Source organism: Aphelocoma coerulescens (genome assembly GCF_041296385.1).
Source record: "Aphelocoma coerulescens isolate FSJ_1873_10779 chromosome Z unlocalized genomic scaffold, UR_Acoe_1.0 ChrZ, whole genome shotgun sequence".
Taxonomy (NCBI): Eukaryota; Metazoa; Chordata; class Aves; order Passeriformes; family Corvidae; genus Aphelocoma; species Aphelocoma coerulescens.
The window spans coordinates 218123-232988 of record NW_027184085.1 but is presented as its reverse complement, the minus strand read 5'-3'; the positions used below and the strand labels follow the sequence as shown (position 1 = coordinate 232988).

Here is a 14866-nt window from a genome sequence, read left to right as displayed (position 1 = left end):
GCTTGTGGCCCCTGAGCCTTTCCACTGGTCTGTTATTTGAACTCCTGCAGCACTAGGTCTTGCAATTCTGTGAGCTACAGCAGCACCCAGAACCAATTCAGCACCTCCTGATACAGGCAGTTCATCCTTCCTGGCATGAAAGGATGGAAACAGAATCCCTTCAGTTCTCTCTGACACAGGAAATCTTGCTCAGATGGGCTTTCTGAGCCTCCAGACTTTCGCTCAGTAGCAAAAGACAAGGAAGTGTGCAAGAAAAGCATGATGGTGAAAAAGAGGGAAACAATCCGTAAAATCCCCAAAGCATAATTCCTATTGCAGAACACTAAGCTTCTTTCTTCTCAGTCCCCTCTTCAACACTCATATTCAGTGTCTGAATGCACTACTCTTGGCCAAGCGTGAGTACACGTTCATGAAATGACATGGAGAGAAAACAGACAAACATGAAATGCCTGTTTCATCTTTCTCTTCCCTTTATTACAGTATCAGATCCTAAGAGAACACCCTTAACTTCTTCTGTGCCAACACATCTATTTGAGGGTGGACCACGAAGGACGGAAGTGGATTAGACCATCCCAGGGTTAAATCGCCTTTAAGAAATTTATTTAGAGGTGAAAAAGGGGAAAAGAAGGAGAGGGGAGGAGGGGGAAGAATATGTGAAAATGAGACACCAGCCCTGTTCATCTTCAGCAGGATGATAGTGACAAACCATACTTCAAAAAGAAGCAATTAAGAGGGAGCCAGTCTCACTGCAAGTATGTTGAGAAGTCATGGCCTGAAGGTCTGGGCCTCAGCCAACAGGGAACTCACCAAAGGATATGGGGCTCATTTTCTTGAGGCAAATTACTGTGAAGAATCAGGACTAAATTTGACTAAAAAACCAGTTGTGTCAATGCACTGTCATTTGCTGAATTGATTGAGAATCAGCACCAAACTCGGGCCTTCGGCCATAGCTCACAACCTCACTTTTTCATGTAGGCTTTTTTTGCTAATGGGAACCTTCCTTTGTTTTGGTTGGGTTTTTTTTTCCTTTTCCCCTTTTATTTGAATAAAGTCTGTGAAAAACCATTTGCTTTCACAAGGCAGTTAGTTTACACTCGAGGCAGCTGCTCTGTGAGCTCGAGCCAACCCTGTCCTGTCTTTAGATTCATTGCAATCTGGCCAGATTGTCACATATATTTTTAGTTTATGATGATCCTCTAATACAATTCCACACAGAGTCCTTCCAACAGTCTAGCTCAGGTTAATGAACTTCAGGCCAACTAACTTGCCATTAATCGTCAGGAAATGCCCTTCCTCTCTGTAACACATGCAATGTCAATCAGTGTCCTGTGCTGAAAAGACCCACGGTCACGCAGCTCAGTAGCAAACAGTTCCATGGGCAGAAATAAAACATAAAACCTAAACGCAAATTTGACTCCCCCATTCCTTCCTCCCCTCAAAAGTAAGAAGAATTTGGTCAGAGAAGGAAAAATTACTGGTTTGTTCAGTTCTTCGATACTTCAGCTAAGGACCAACACATTGTACAACCTCCTCACCATGAACAGATCCAAAATAACTGAGGAAAAAGAGTCTGAAATGAAAAATGCTGAGGCTAAAGCTGGTTTCCCACCTTGGCTTCAGCTAGGAAATAGCACCGCACTGTGTTCATTATCACCTGCAAGACCGACCAGGGAAGGAAGCCAGGCATACACCTCGCTGAAACAGGGGCATTTCCAATGGAATAAAGAAGCTTTTATTTGCCCCATGTAGGGGTGGGAGGCACAAGGCTGAGGAGGGGCTGAGCAGCCTGGCTCCATCCTGCTAGGACCTCCCTGCGGGGCCCATAAATTGGGAACAGGCCGTAGGTTAAATGCCAAAAGACAGAAAGCTGAACTGCTGGTGCCCGGCCATCCTGACAGAGAGAGGGGCTGGACCTGACTGGCACATGTGGGATGCCACGTCTCTGAAATGAGGTGTCACCTCCCTGCAATTGGTCAGATTTAGTGGAGCCTATAAAACAGATTGCTCTGAAGCTACTGTCTGAAACAAGAAAACCTGGGGCCAATTTACTAAACATAATTTATTCCAGGCCCTTTGTGGCAATAAACAGAGCTCTTCAGCCTTCTCAAACACACAGACAGTAAGGAGTTCTGTGCTTATGGGAGCTTTTTCAGATCGTTCAGCTCAAACCTATCTAAATGCAAAGTCTTGCATTCACAAATACTGTGTAGTTTCCGACTTCTCCTGGCATCATGAAGTCCAGAGCTGAAAGGACTGTGACCCATCTGCAAACACACGCTTTATAAACTGTATTCGTGTAACTCTTGGTTAGTTCTGTAAAATAAAAACCTTTATGGAATTGGAGGATAATTTAAAACCTGTTTCCAACACTAGGTTTCCGAGGTCATTTTGAAATTCAGAATTTTACATTCAAATAAAGAGTTACGGCTCAGTTTTAGTGAACCTAACAGCAATGCTGCAAATTGTGACAGCTGAAAATCTAGAGCAACCCAGTCATCATAAGCTTATAAATTCATTATAAACTTAATGAGTAAGTTGCCTAGGCCACGTAGCCTCAATATCTAATTTACTATCACTGATGCTAGAGTTTTTCTTTCTTTTCCTCATCTATCCTTGTTTGAGATGATCTCGAGGTTTTATTTTGTCTATGGAGTCAGAAGCCAGCAAAAGATGTCCCTTCTAGACATCAATAAAATAGCATGAGTGGCCTGTCAGACAAACATACTGCTTTAAAAGATTTAAAACTAATCACCTACAAGAAGAAACAAAAATTACCCCGCCTACAATTCAAATTGATTGAAAGGTACCTTATCTCTTTATGATCTCTTCCTTAAGTATATGTACTTTATATACATGCACACAAATTTAAAGCATGTTACTTTAACTGCAAATATACAAATACGTGTCCAATGCATTATGTAGATGTCTCACCTTGAAATTATCACACATATTCCAAAAGAAAAATTACTATTGAGTGGTTCAAAACTATACTATAATCATGAACTGGATATTGAATTGTCTTTGTTAATAAGAGAGAAAACTATAAGCATACATGACTCAGATTAGTAACTTATAAAATCAAATAGACTAAAAATAAAATTGCATCATTAGACTTAATATTCTTAACTTAGTTCTGCAATAACAAAGATGACATTCATCCAGAGCACAATGAAACTATGTTCTTGTACCACTTAGATAGATGGTCTGTTGATATATTATTTGGCAGAAGATGCTTTTCACTTTACCGTGTTCTATTTTATTTCATTGGCACCTCGCGCGTTGCGCCGGGCGGCTCATTCGGGGACATGCGCCGGCTCCCACAGCGCCCCGCCCGCCGCCGCTCCCCGCTGCTCTCGGGAGATCGCACACCGCAGGCGGCCCAAGCCCCGTCTCGCCGACGGCCCTCGCCACCCGCCGCCCGCCGCCGCGTTCTCCCGCTCCCTACCGGCACGAAGCGGCGCCGGAATCCCTCCTGTCCTGGAAAAGGTGCGCTAAAGAAAAAAGAAATGAACTCCGAACTTTCCACGAACGTCCCAACAAACGAAGCCGCTGTGAGGGGCTTCGAGCTGGGCCTGGTCCCTCAGGGAACGGCGCTTTCCATTGGCTGCCGGAGTAGCCAGGGCTCCTATTGGCTGCCGCACGCTGCGACGCTTCCGATTGGCTGCTGCCCGACCCGCCGCCCCCGGGCCGCTGCTGCTGGGGGTCTCGCCAGGCGGGCTGCAGCCAGAGCAGGACACAGCGCAGCGCCAGCAGGCGTCCGGCGGTGCTCCGTGTCTGTCGGCGTCTGCACTTCAGACAGACAAATTGCATCCAAATTGCCGGCGATTTCCACCACCTGCTATTTCTCCTCTCTTTTCCTGGATGGATTTGACAGCGCTTTCTTTCCCCCCACAGAGTGGGAAAGCAAAATGCTCAGCTGCCCCTTGGCCATCTCCGCTTCCTTCCCAGCTCCAGCCTTGTCCCTCTTTCTCTCCCCTTTCCTTTGCACTAGGTTCTCCCTCCTCCTTTCCCAGGCAGCTCGCAGCAGAGACATTTCACCCACCGGCAGCACCTGCTTCCTCTCACTCCGTCCCAATTTGCCCACTTTGAACTACTGGAGCCGCCTGCCCGCGGAGCCGGACCCGCCGTGCGCCTGGGTAATGGTGGCGTGAATGATCGCAGGGATTATTGGGGTGGGCTGGGCCTGGCCAGGTGCCTGGTGCCAGCAAAACCACTCTGTCCCTCTCCTCCTCACCCTGGGCAGGGAACAGAACACATCAGGAAAGGCCCGAGGATCGGGAGAAGGGCACAGAGAGATCACTCACCGGTCACTGGAATAAGAGACACGACTGGGGGGAATAAATTGAATTTATTGTCAAACAAATCAGAGCAAGAGAATGAGAGGTAAACCTGCAGGGCTTTAAGCCTAGGAACGAGGACTTTTTCCTCGGCAGCTCGCAGCTGTACGAGGGGGATAAAGGATCCCCCGAGCAGCGGCTCTGCCCCCCCTCAATGGGGATGTGTCCAGACCCGCCGGTCCATGCCGGGCTTCTTTTTCAATTTCTTAATGAATTAAGGGAAAACTCCCTTTAGTCACCATTTCAAAGCCTTGAATCAAGAGGAAAACGGAGCTTCCCTCTCAATTTAGACCCGTAATTGATGCATAAGGAGGGTCTCCCCTAAATATAAACCCAAAGAAAAAGTGAATCAAGGGGGACTTTTGCTCAAATTAGCCTCCTAAAATGAGGGAAAATGCAGCGTCCTCTTCACTTTCCCTCAAGAAACACCATTTTGGGGGCTTTTGGACACGTTTTTCCTCTATGAAGGTCCCTTCAAATGAGGGTCCCCCTCGATGGAACTCTTATAATGGCACATAAAGGGCTTCCCTTTAAAACCAGGGACGGTGGTGTTTTGCCCTCAGTTTTAACCTTAAGATTATGAAAATGGGGCGGTTTCCCTCAATTCAAATCCATCAAACAGCACCATAAAGGCTTTCTTCTTCCAATTAGACAGGAAAATTAATGCAAAACAGTGATTCCCAGCCAACTGAGATACAAAATCATGAAAACATTGTGTCAATTGAGACCCTCCAAACAGTAGATGAAGTGGGATCCTCCTAAGTTCAAGCACAATTAAAGAAATGGAGTGTTTTCCCCTCAATTAAAATCCTTTTTCTTCTCGTAACCCCCCCCGCCCCCCTTTTTTTTTGGGGGGGGGGGGGCGAGGCACTGGGAGCACTTCCTCCTCCTCACTGGTCGCACTTGGGGCTGCTGCACGTTGGAGAGTGGTGGGAAGTTTCCTCCCAGTTCCCTCCCAGCGTTCCCAGTATCTCTTCCAGTGCTCCCACTGGCAAAACACTGGGGGGCACTGCATGGTCTGATGATGGAGGGGTGCATTGTCGAGGATCACAGAGGGGCCCGGGGGGTCCCAGGCATCCCTGGGGGGGTTCCAGATTCAGCAGTAGGATTTTTCAGACTATGAGTGAGCTATGTGGCCTTTGGAGGTGTCCCTTCCTCTCCTGCTCACAAGAGAGCAGCTCAGAGGTGATTTGGCTCCTGAGCGTTTCAATTTAGGCCCCCAAAGAGAGGAGGAGCTGCTGCCCACATTACACCTTACAGCTCTGCCAAGGGGCATCTAACCCCATGTGTGCTCAGGAGGTGGGGATGCAAACCCCAAATCCCATCTCTGCCTCGCGCTGCAGTCCTTCAAGGGGTTCCTCTAGTCTGGAAAACCAGTTCCATAGCTATAGTAAACCCAGAGTCTCCTGAGTGAGAAACCACGTACTTGTAATTCCTCTGCAATAGCCTCATCCCACCTCCAGCAGCCCCTGGGAAGTTGCAGGCAAGAACACCTAACCTGGTAAGCAACTCCAATTCTTGGCAGATTTCCAGGACAATGCAAAAACATTTCAAAGTATTTTTTCAAAACATCTGCTTATTGTCCTTTAATGCAAAATAGTGATTCCATACCAGTCCTAAGAAGAGCAGGCCCAGAGAAGACCTTGCTCTCTACAACTCCCTGACAGGAGGGTGTAGCCAGGTGAGGACTGGCTGCTTCTCCCAGGCAACCAGTAACAGGACAAGAGGAAAGGGCCTCAAGCCGCACCAGGGTTGGGCATCAAGAGGACTTTCTTCCTGGAAAGGGTGGTCAGGCCTTGGCAGGGGCTGCCTAGGGAGGTTTGGAGTCCCCCCGTTCCTGGAGGTGTCCGAGGAACACCTGGACATGGCACTCAGTGCTCTGGGCTGGGTGACAAGGTAGGGATTGGGCACACGTTGGACTCGATGACCTTAGAGGGCTTTTCCAACCTCAGTGGTTCTGTGATTCTCATGATTCCAAATTCATTTGCAAAAGTTCTCACACCTCTAGTCACACCTTAGCAGGTGTGTAGGCCCAAGCTCATACATTTGAGAGATTTACTGCCTCCAGTGGGATCTACACCGCAATTTCAGGAAGAGGCAGGACTTGAGCCGTTACGAGAGAAAACTTTGCAAAAGCATTCCCTGGAGAGACATCCTGAAGGAAGGTGTCTCCCCCTCTTCTGACCATAGAGGGAGCTGAGTCTCCAGCGTTAATTCTAAAACTTTCGAGCTCCAAGTCTGACTCCCAGAAATTTTATTGGCCCCGCTTCCCAGCACAATACTCAGGCCTCACATGTCGAGGAAAAAAGCAGTGCAGATTAAATAATTAATGCTTCTGGGTACTGTTCTCCCTCTAAACTACACACAATCCCAAAGGAACAAAACCCTTAAAGAAGATGGATTGCTCTCACTAGCACAAGAAGGAGAAATCTGACAGGGATCTACTTCATCATTCTGCCAAGGCTTTGTCAAACACCTCAGCTCCTGCACTTCAGGGAATAAGAAGTGGCTTATAAGAAGTGACTTTTATGTCAGTGAGCATGTTATTATGGATTAATCTCGCACTGGAGAACAGTCTTCATACCCTACTGCATCACCCAAAGAGTCTGGAGGCTGCTGCCTAGTGAGCTCCTGAGTTGTATCTTCCTTGTCAATCTTATCAGCCCCTTGTTTGATTGTAAAAACGTAAACAAAATGCAGCAAGCATTGGCCCAACGGCTCAGGACTTGCATATCTCTTCCAAAGAGAGGGAGAAAAAAGAGTGTTTCTCCCAAATCACAGAGTTTAAAAGTTCATGTTATCTACATATATTTTTAAAAGAAAAAGAGGAACAGTAAAATATCAGGTAATATGCCAGTGGTGCTCCACTCTATTTCTGTTCTCTTCTTCCACTTGTAGCATCTCTAAGAATACTTTAAAACCAGCCAACCAACCAAAACAACAAAAAAACGACGTTGAAATGAAGCTGAACAAGAAGCAACCGGGCTGCTGGCTTGTGGGCACTCCACTGCCTGAGTTCCAGTAAGGGAGTTTATCCTCTCCGCAGTTTTGAGCCAGATCCCAAAGTACTGAGCATCAGCTTCTAGCTTTTTTAAGAATTTAACTGTAAGAAAAGCTGCTGGGGAGGGCCATGCTCCAGGCATATTCATGGGATTTCACCCGTGCAGCTCTCTAAGCTGAACTTGTGTCTGTCTTTTCCTCTACCTTGCTGGGCTTGGCTCATGCGTTTCTTGAGGGGAAGGCCCTGCACTGATCAAAGCATGTACTGACCTCAGATAAACAGCTTCTGTCAGTGTAGATCTATCCTAAATGGACCATTTCCCAAAGTAATTCAAGTACCTGAATTTCACTTACTCAAAACTGCTTTTAAAGAAACCTGGTTTAACACATTCCGTTTCTAAGCAACTACTGGGCAGCGCTCCTTCACTCCCTGTCAGTGTTATTCTCTGACCCTTGGAGAAAGGCTTTAAAGCAACAAAGGGCTTCTTAAGCACCAATAACTTACTCAGTCAAGAATTCAAATCAATAGCAAGGGCAGAGCCTGACTTCAAAACCTATTTTAAAACAGAATTTAAAAGCAGTTGCATTGCCAATTGACAAGATTAGAAAGGTTTCCTTAGCAGTTGTGATTACAAAGGAATGAACTGTGAAGGGAGAGGACCGAGCATGGAGCAGGTGGGGGGTAGGGGGGAAGAAGGGGGAAACCTTCCTTTGCACTGTGGGTTTTTAACCATCATGGTCATATCTCAACCAGTCTAATCTCAAAAAAGGAAAAGCTTCCTGGACATTTTTCATTTCAGCAAGAGCCTAAGGAAGCCCTCAGCAGCAGGAGATTGGAATAACTGCAATCCCTTGAACAAAGGGAGCAGGGCGTGCTCCTCAAAGCCAGACCTTCATCCACAGCACCCAGAAGGTAGCAAAACAAGGCTACAACAAAGCCTTAAGTGGGGAATGGGTTATCAAGGGTTTTATAAGGAAAGGTCTGAAAAACAGGACCTGGACGGTGAGAGAGGAAAGAAATAGCAAGATAGCTGAGGCCTCTTGGAAAAAAAAAAGGGGGGAAAGGTCGGGATTAAATTCTAACTCAGCTGGAGCTGATCTTAAATGTAATAGGGGGAAATTGCAGCAAGAGGAGACTTCTTTATAGCAGCCAAGTACTGGGATAAATTCACTATAGAAACAGAGAAATCTACATCAGCAGCAGCTCTCTGCAAAGAGGTCAGGCATCCATTCCTCATGGCAAAGCAGGGCATAGGGAATTGTGCCAGACAACCTCCTCCCCAGGTTGATCCCAGCCCTAATTTCAAAAAATTGCACAAAAATGCAATTGTGCATTAACACAGCAAAGTCTTCTTTCCAGCTTATCAGGCTTTGAGATGCCTTAGATTGAGATGCAAACCCAGCTCCTACCACTGTGCTGTGCTCGGACTCTCCCCCCCTTTCCCCAACCCCATCTCCTGAGCAACCAACAGCTCGCAAGGAGCCGGCACTCCTGGAATTTCACACTCGGCATCTCTTCCAAGCTCAACAGGTGAACAAACAGGTACTCCAACACCTCCTTCCTTTGTACTTCGGGCAGCACAGACCCACTGGGAGAAACTGGAATCCAAGGGCAGATGTAAACATGGGACTCCTGCTTGCCACTGTCTCCACCCGTTCTCCAGCTCAGCCCTGGGCTGGGAAACAAAAGACAAGAAACATTTAAAAAACATCCTTGAGGTGTCTTGAGAATGCCCAGGCCTGGAAGAAAGACCTTCCCATCGCTCTCTTGGCCTTTTCCCACTCTGAGGAACTGTGCAAATGCACAGCCACACCCAAGCTGAACAGCCTGGGATGTTTTCTGCACACCAAACGCCACGTCCCAAGCACCAGGAGCCTGAAGATGCCCTGGATTGCAATTCACAGCATCAGTGAACCCTGCACAGGACAGCCAAGTCTGACAGGAAAAACCTCACTGCTCCAGGCTACTTGGCTCCTCCCAAATCCAGGCCAGCACTCCAACAGGCTCTAAGAACAAAACAAGAAAGAAGGGAAATGATGCTTTTTGTTTCAGTTGAGCTGCACATTTATCTTTTCCCTTTTTGCATTTCCAGGATGCAGGAAGTGAGAAGGAACTTGAGGAGATGTGCTCGGTCCGAGAAAAATAATTTTGAAAAAACTGTGCCTGCCTGGGCAGCTGCAGTTATTGCACAGGCATTCAGGGCTGACAGTTCCCTGCGGGGAGAGCTCAGCACATGTCCACAGAGGCAATCCCAGCATCTGAAAGAAAGAAAGAAGCAGCAAAAGGTGATTGCTTCTCTTTCCAAGTTATTTCAAGTGCTCACACCCAAACCAACCTTTGCTCTTGATGTGAATTATGCTTTCTGGGGGAAATCAGCTGATTTCCAAAGTTCCCTTCCTGCCCCGTGCCTGATGTGCACAGGAGAAAACCCCTTCCCTGAAGGGACTGTGCTCCCTCTAATCCCATTTGCCCAGTCTGTTCCATGGGGATATTGCCAGCCTGGGGCAGCAGAGGCACCCGCAGCTCTCAGCACTCTCTGCTCCAAGCACAGCTCTGGGCTCCTTTGCAGACTGCCTCTGCCATGGGGTTTTCTCCAGGAGAAGCCAAGGAATTGCTCATGGAAGGGTGGAGATTAAGTTAGCCCAAAGGGAAGTAGAGAATAAATATCTCATTTTTCCATCAAAATGCTCATGCTCTGCCCTACAGATTATTTCAAGTTTTTCCCACAAGCTTTGCCCTACCCATCACCTCATTTTTACCCCAAAAAGTAATTTTCTATATCCTCAAGAATGTCTCAGTGTCTATCCCCAAAATTTTCACTGTGTCTCTGCAAATGACTGCCTCAGTTTACCTCATTATGTTCATTCTCTTCCCTGGGGATTGCTTCAGATTTTCCTTCCGAGCTGTCCCTGTCTGTCCACTTCTGATTTCTTCTTTTTTACAAGAAAGTATTCATTCACTACCTCTGGAGATTATCTCCAGTTTTACCCCCCAAACTTTCCCTAACATTCACTCTTCATTGCCTGATTTTTACCTCAGTATGTTCATTCTCTCCCCTAGAGATAACCTCCGATTTTACCCCCAGTATTTTCCCTACCTGCCCGCTAACTATTTACTCTTTTTGACCTATAAATATTCTCTTTCTGCCCTGGAGATTTCATCAAGTTTTACTATGAAATATTTCACTATCTTTCCAGTACTGTCTCACTTTACCTCACGATGGACACTCTCCCTGCCACACATCCCCCCAGATTTCACCTCCAAAATTATTGCTACTTGTCCACTACTTATTACCTGATTTTCACCTCCGTATGTCTATTCTCTGCCCAACAGGTCATTTTAATTTCTACGCCCAAAACTTTTCCAACCTGTCACCTAGTGACTGCCTCAGTTTAGCTCAAAAATGTTGTCTCCCCTAGACATTAACCTCAGACTTTACCCCCAAATTTTTTCCCTGTCTACAAGTTACTACCTCCCTTTAACTTCAGTATGTTCATTCTCTGCACTACAGACTCAAATTTACTCTCAAAATCTCCCTGCCTCTCCAACACTGATGACTTCCTTTTTACCTCAAAACACTTATTTATTTTCTACCATGGAGGTTACATCAAGTTTCACCCCCAGAATTTACTAATACTCCCACAACTGATTCACTCAGTTTACCTCAAAAAGTGTTCATTCCCTCACCTAGAGATGACCTTGTATTTTACCCCCAGAAGTTTCCCTACCTGTGCACAACTGATTGCTATAGTTTACTTCAAAATCTTCATGCTCTCCACTACAGGTCACCTCAAGTTTACTTCAAACATTTTCCATACCTATCCATTACTGATTATCTCAATTTTTACCTCAAATAAGTCATTCTCTACCTACAGACACTGGATAGTAAATCATACAAAGATCTAAAAGTCTGCACAAGAAACAGCAGAAGGTTTTCCATGAATAACACAAGTTCCTTTTTTCCTCTCCTCCACCTAGGACTGCTACCAAGAGACAAGAGAGTTGTTATCAACACTCGAACCTCCCAAGCGTTGTTACTGCTCAGAGAGCTGCGCCGGCACTGAGCTACTCCCATGCGCCTGCAGGGCTTTGGGGAGGGGCAAGACCGTCCCACTCCTGCCTGGAGAAATTTCAACGCCCTAAAAAGTCATTTCCCTTCTCTCTCTCTGACCCAGGGCCAAAGCAGCTGTGTAGAACAACATGGACTATTCATGGAAAGGATGAGTCAGTTGTGGGAAAAACACTAGAGAAAGACTATCACCCCAAATTTCAGGGTGAAAACACACTGCTTGTTAACAGGAGCACACAAACTCAGTTAAACCAGAGAGGAAACTGCACACCAGGAAAAGAGCTGAAAGATATGCTCTGCCTTGGTTGATAATTCCAAAGGAAATTCCCCACCGATCATAGGCAATTACCTATAATTTTACCTCCATTATCACTGGATTTCTGACTTGGGTTTCTGTGGAAGTGTTTCACAGATGCCTTGAGGGGTCAGGGGCTTGGTTGGATTCTTTGTGGTTAGTCCTGACAGGTCCAAGCCAAACCCACCCACCTACATCAACGCTCCACCCCAAATTTGCATGAAATACTGATAACAATTTATAAATACTCCCCTTCCCTGTCCTTCCTTACACATCCATAGAGCAAATGTACTCTATCCATTGTTCCCAAGAGCACCTCTCCAGCCCAAATCCCAGTTTTCACAAACACAAACCAAAGAGACCTAAGACAATTATTCCATCAGTGCCTGCAATTCTGAGCTCCCTGTTCCCTGCCACTCACACAGCAATCTCACCTCAGCCCAGAGACTCCCTGTCCCCAAAGGGAAACACAACCTGATGGGGCACAGCTCTGGCACCACATTTCCCCTTGTTCCTGGAAAGCCCCAGGTAAATCCAGTCCCTCAGACCTTGCATCCCTGAACACCAGGAGAGCTGGAGTTCTACCCAGATCCCAGTGCCCTGCACAGCTGCACTGACACGAGCACAGGCTGATCGCTCTGCCCAGCACCATCCCTCATTTTCCTCCCATTGCTCCCCAAGCGTCCCCAAACCACCCCGTGTCTGTGCCGGGGCCAGTGCCTGCCCCGAGCCCAACCAGAGGCTGTCACCCAGCCCTGCACCAGCTCCCACCCCTGGGAGAGCTGGGAATGCACTGAGAGCTCAGCTCCCTGGGCTCCCCAACACCCAAACCAGTCCTCAGACACACAAATAATGCCCAACCTGCCCCTCCGGGCACAGCCAAACACCACAACTCCATCATCCCCAAGGAACTCTGGCAGTTACCTCTTCACCTCTGCCCTTTTCCAAAAGACACAAGTAGGACTGGGCTGTCAGAAATGGTATTCCCTAGGCAGTTCATCCCAGCAGAGAGGAGAAGAGGAACCCTGTGTCCCTCTGACTAACCCCACAGCATGGGCAGGACCGGCTGGGCTTTTTGTATTCAAAATTTTAAAATGAACTGAAGAACCTGAAAGGCAAAAAACACCACACACATAAGGTTAGAGCCAGTCAACACACACACAGACAGACACACTCTCAGACACCCCTTCTTCAGCTTACACTCTGACTGCAGCCCTTACTAGAAACACCCCTCCCAAAGAAGATGTTAAAGCATCTTCCGTCTGCTTCTCCTTGATGTGGAACAGTAGACCCTGGGAAAATTGGTAACATCAGTGACCATAGGGATCAAAATCTGCCTCGGGGACCTGCAAGACAGCATGAGGCAGTCTACAAGTAGCTGACAGCTAGGAGTTATCCCCACACCAGGCCCATAAGCTTTCTACCCAAAAGCCCACAGACAAGTGAGGAGAGTTTTAAAACTGTTCAAATGAGCCACGACTGAATGTGCCAGGGCAGGGCAGCTCCAAGCATAAGTGGCACATGGACACACAGTGCATCAAATATAAGCAAAGATGACACGAAGACTTGAGAGAACGCTTCAGAAGATAAATTCTTGAGACCAGGATGCTTTGAGACGACGGAAGCTATGGAACTACTGCAGTGAGGAGGGTCTAGTACACTGCATATAGAAGTCCAAGGGAATGGCACATGAAAAAAGATACTACCAAAACTGAGAAGGAAGACGGATAGGAACATCTTGTGTACTTCTGGTCTCAAAAAGCAAAACCATAAAGATGCCAGAATAAGCCCAATCCAGAAAAGTATGCAAGTACTCCCGCTGCCGATATGGCCCAGAACGATGCCTGTAAAGAACTGAGACATCACAAAGCCCTGTGACACTGAAGACAACGGACACAAACCACATCACACAGACACAAATTGAAACTGCCCAGCAGTTTCACCTGATGGGCCCAAGATTCCTAGTGCAAGATGAGCCAGAGGCCCACGATGCCGAAGGAAAGAAGGCTCTACGGCAGTAGTATGTGACAGTGAAATGTAAACTCCCTATGAGAAGTTAGTGCCAAAGCTGGTAAGAGGATGCTCAAGAAGTGCAGCAGGCCTAGAGAAGGAGGCAACGACTGCCAGGTGATACAAAGGGTTCCCTAGAGAAGGATTCTGCCGCCAAAGGCTGAAGTGACATCACAAAACATGACCGACCGACAAATGGCCAAGATGCAAGATGCCCACGTGTTATGCTCAAGAGTGTGGCTACACTGAAGAGTAGGCAAAATTTAGACCATGGCAATCATGCCAGACCCGAAGGCAGGCTCCTCGGGTGAAAAGACGGACAATGACATCAAGACTCAAAATCCAGTGATGCGAAGCTCACGAGAACATGGAGATGGGTTGGAACTGCCCGGCCCGGCAAAGGCTCGAGTGATGCTGAAGAAAAACTCCCTTAACCTCCAAGGGGCCCGGCCCAATACAGCCCTCTCCTCTCAGCTAACTTCAAATTGCCTCCTGTGATTCCAAAGGTGTTTGCCTTCTCCCAACCAACAGTCCCCACACTTAGCTCTCTGAAGACCAGCAGACGAAATCCATCCTCGACAGAAAACATTGCTTCAGCACCGTGGACGTCAATACATGGCCCACAGTCCACTTCGGCGGCTGCAAAAGACAGAACAATGACAAAATTCAGACTGTGATGACACGTCCCAGAAGTGACCCCTTGCACAATGCCCCTCTCCCTCATAACTGCCGAGGCTCATCGCTTACCGGCCGTTTCCAAACTTAGGCTCTGCACCTACTTGTGGTACCTAAGACAACAAAACAAACTGTGACTATCGCCCTCCAGAAGAATAATGCGCGGGCTCCCTCTGCACCGCTGGCCCAGGCTCACCTCAAATCTCAATCCGACTCCGGAGGTGGCCCGGACGATGCCTGCAAAGCAAAAAGGGACACGCTTCGCATGCTGCCACATACCTCTCACCTATCAGTCGCCCCACCTAAATGCCAACTCACCTGCTCGCCTCTGTCCCTTGGCATGCCTAGGGCAGCAGCAGCAGCACCTGCAGAGAAGCAAAGCAGAAAAACATGCTGAGAGACTGAAACCACAGCCTCCCCGCTCCAACTGAAGTACACCACACCCATACCTTAAGCTTGCACGCACCTGGCCTCCAGCA

At 47.4% G+C, this 14866-nt stretch overlaps 1 long non-coding RNA gene across 1 annotated transcript; it reads right to left on the bottom strand.

The window, feature by feature from the left end:
- Positions 1 to 6244: 6244 nt before the first annotated feature.
- LOC138103532 (uncharacterized) lies at positions 6245 to 14349 on the bottom strand. Its single transcript, XR_011147747.1, has 2 exons — positions 12627 to 14349; positions 6245 to 9596 (listed from the first exon to the last, which is right to left on the bottom strand). It is a non-coding gene; the product is annotated as an uncharacterized lncRNA (long non-coding RNA).
- Between the last annotated feature and the right edge of the window lie 517 nt (positions 14350 to 14866).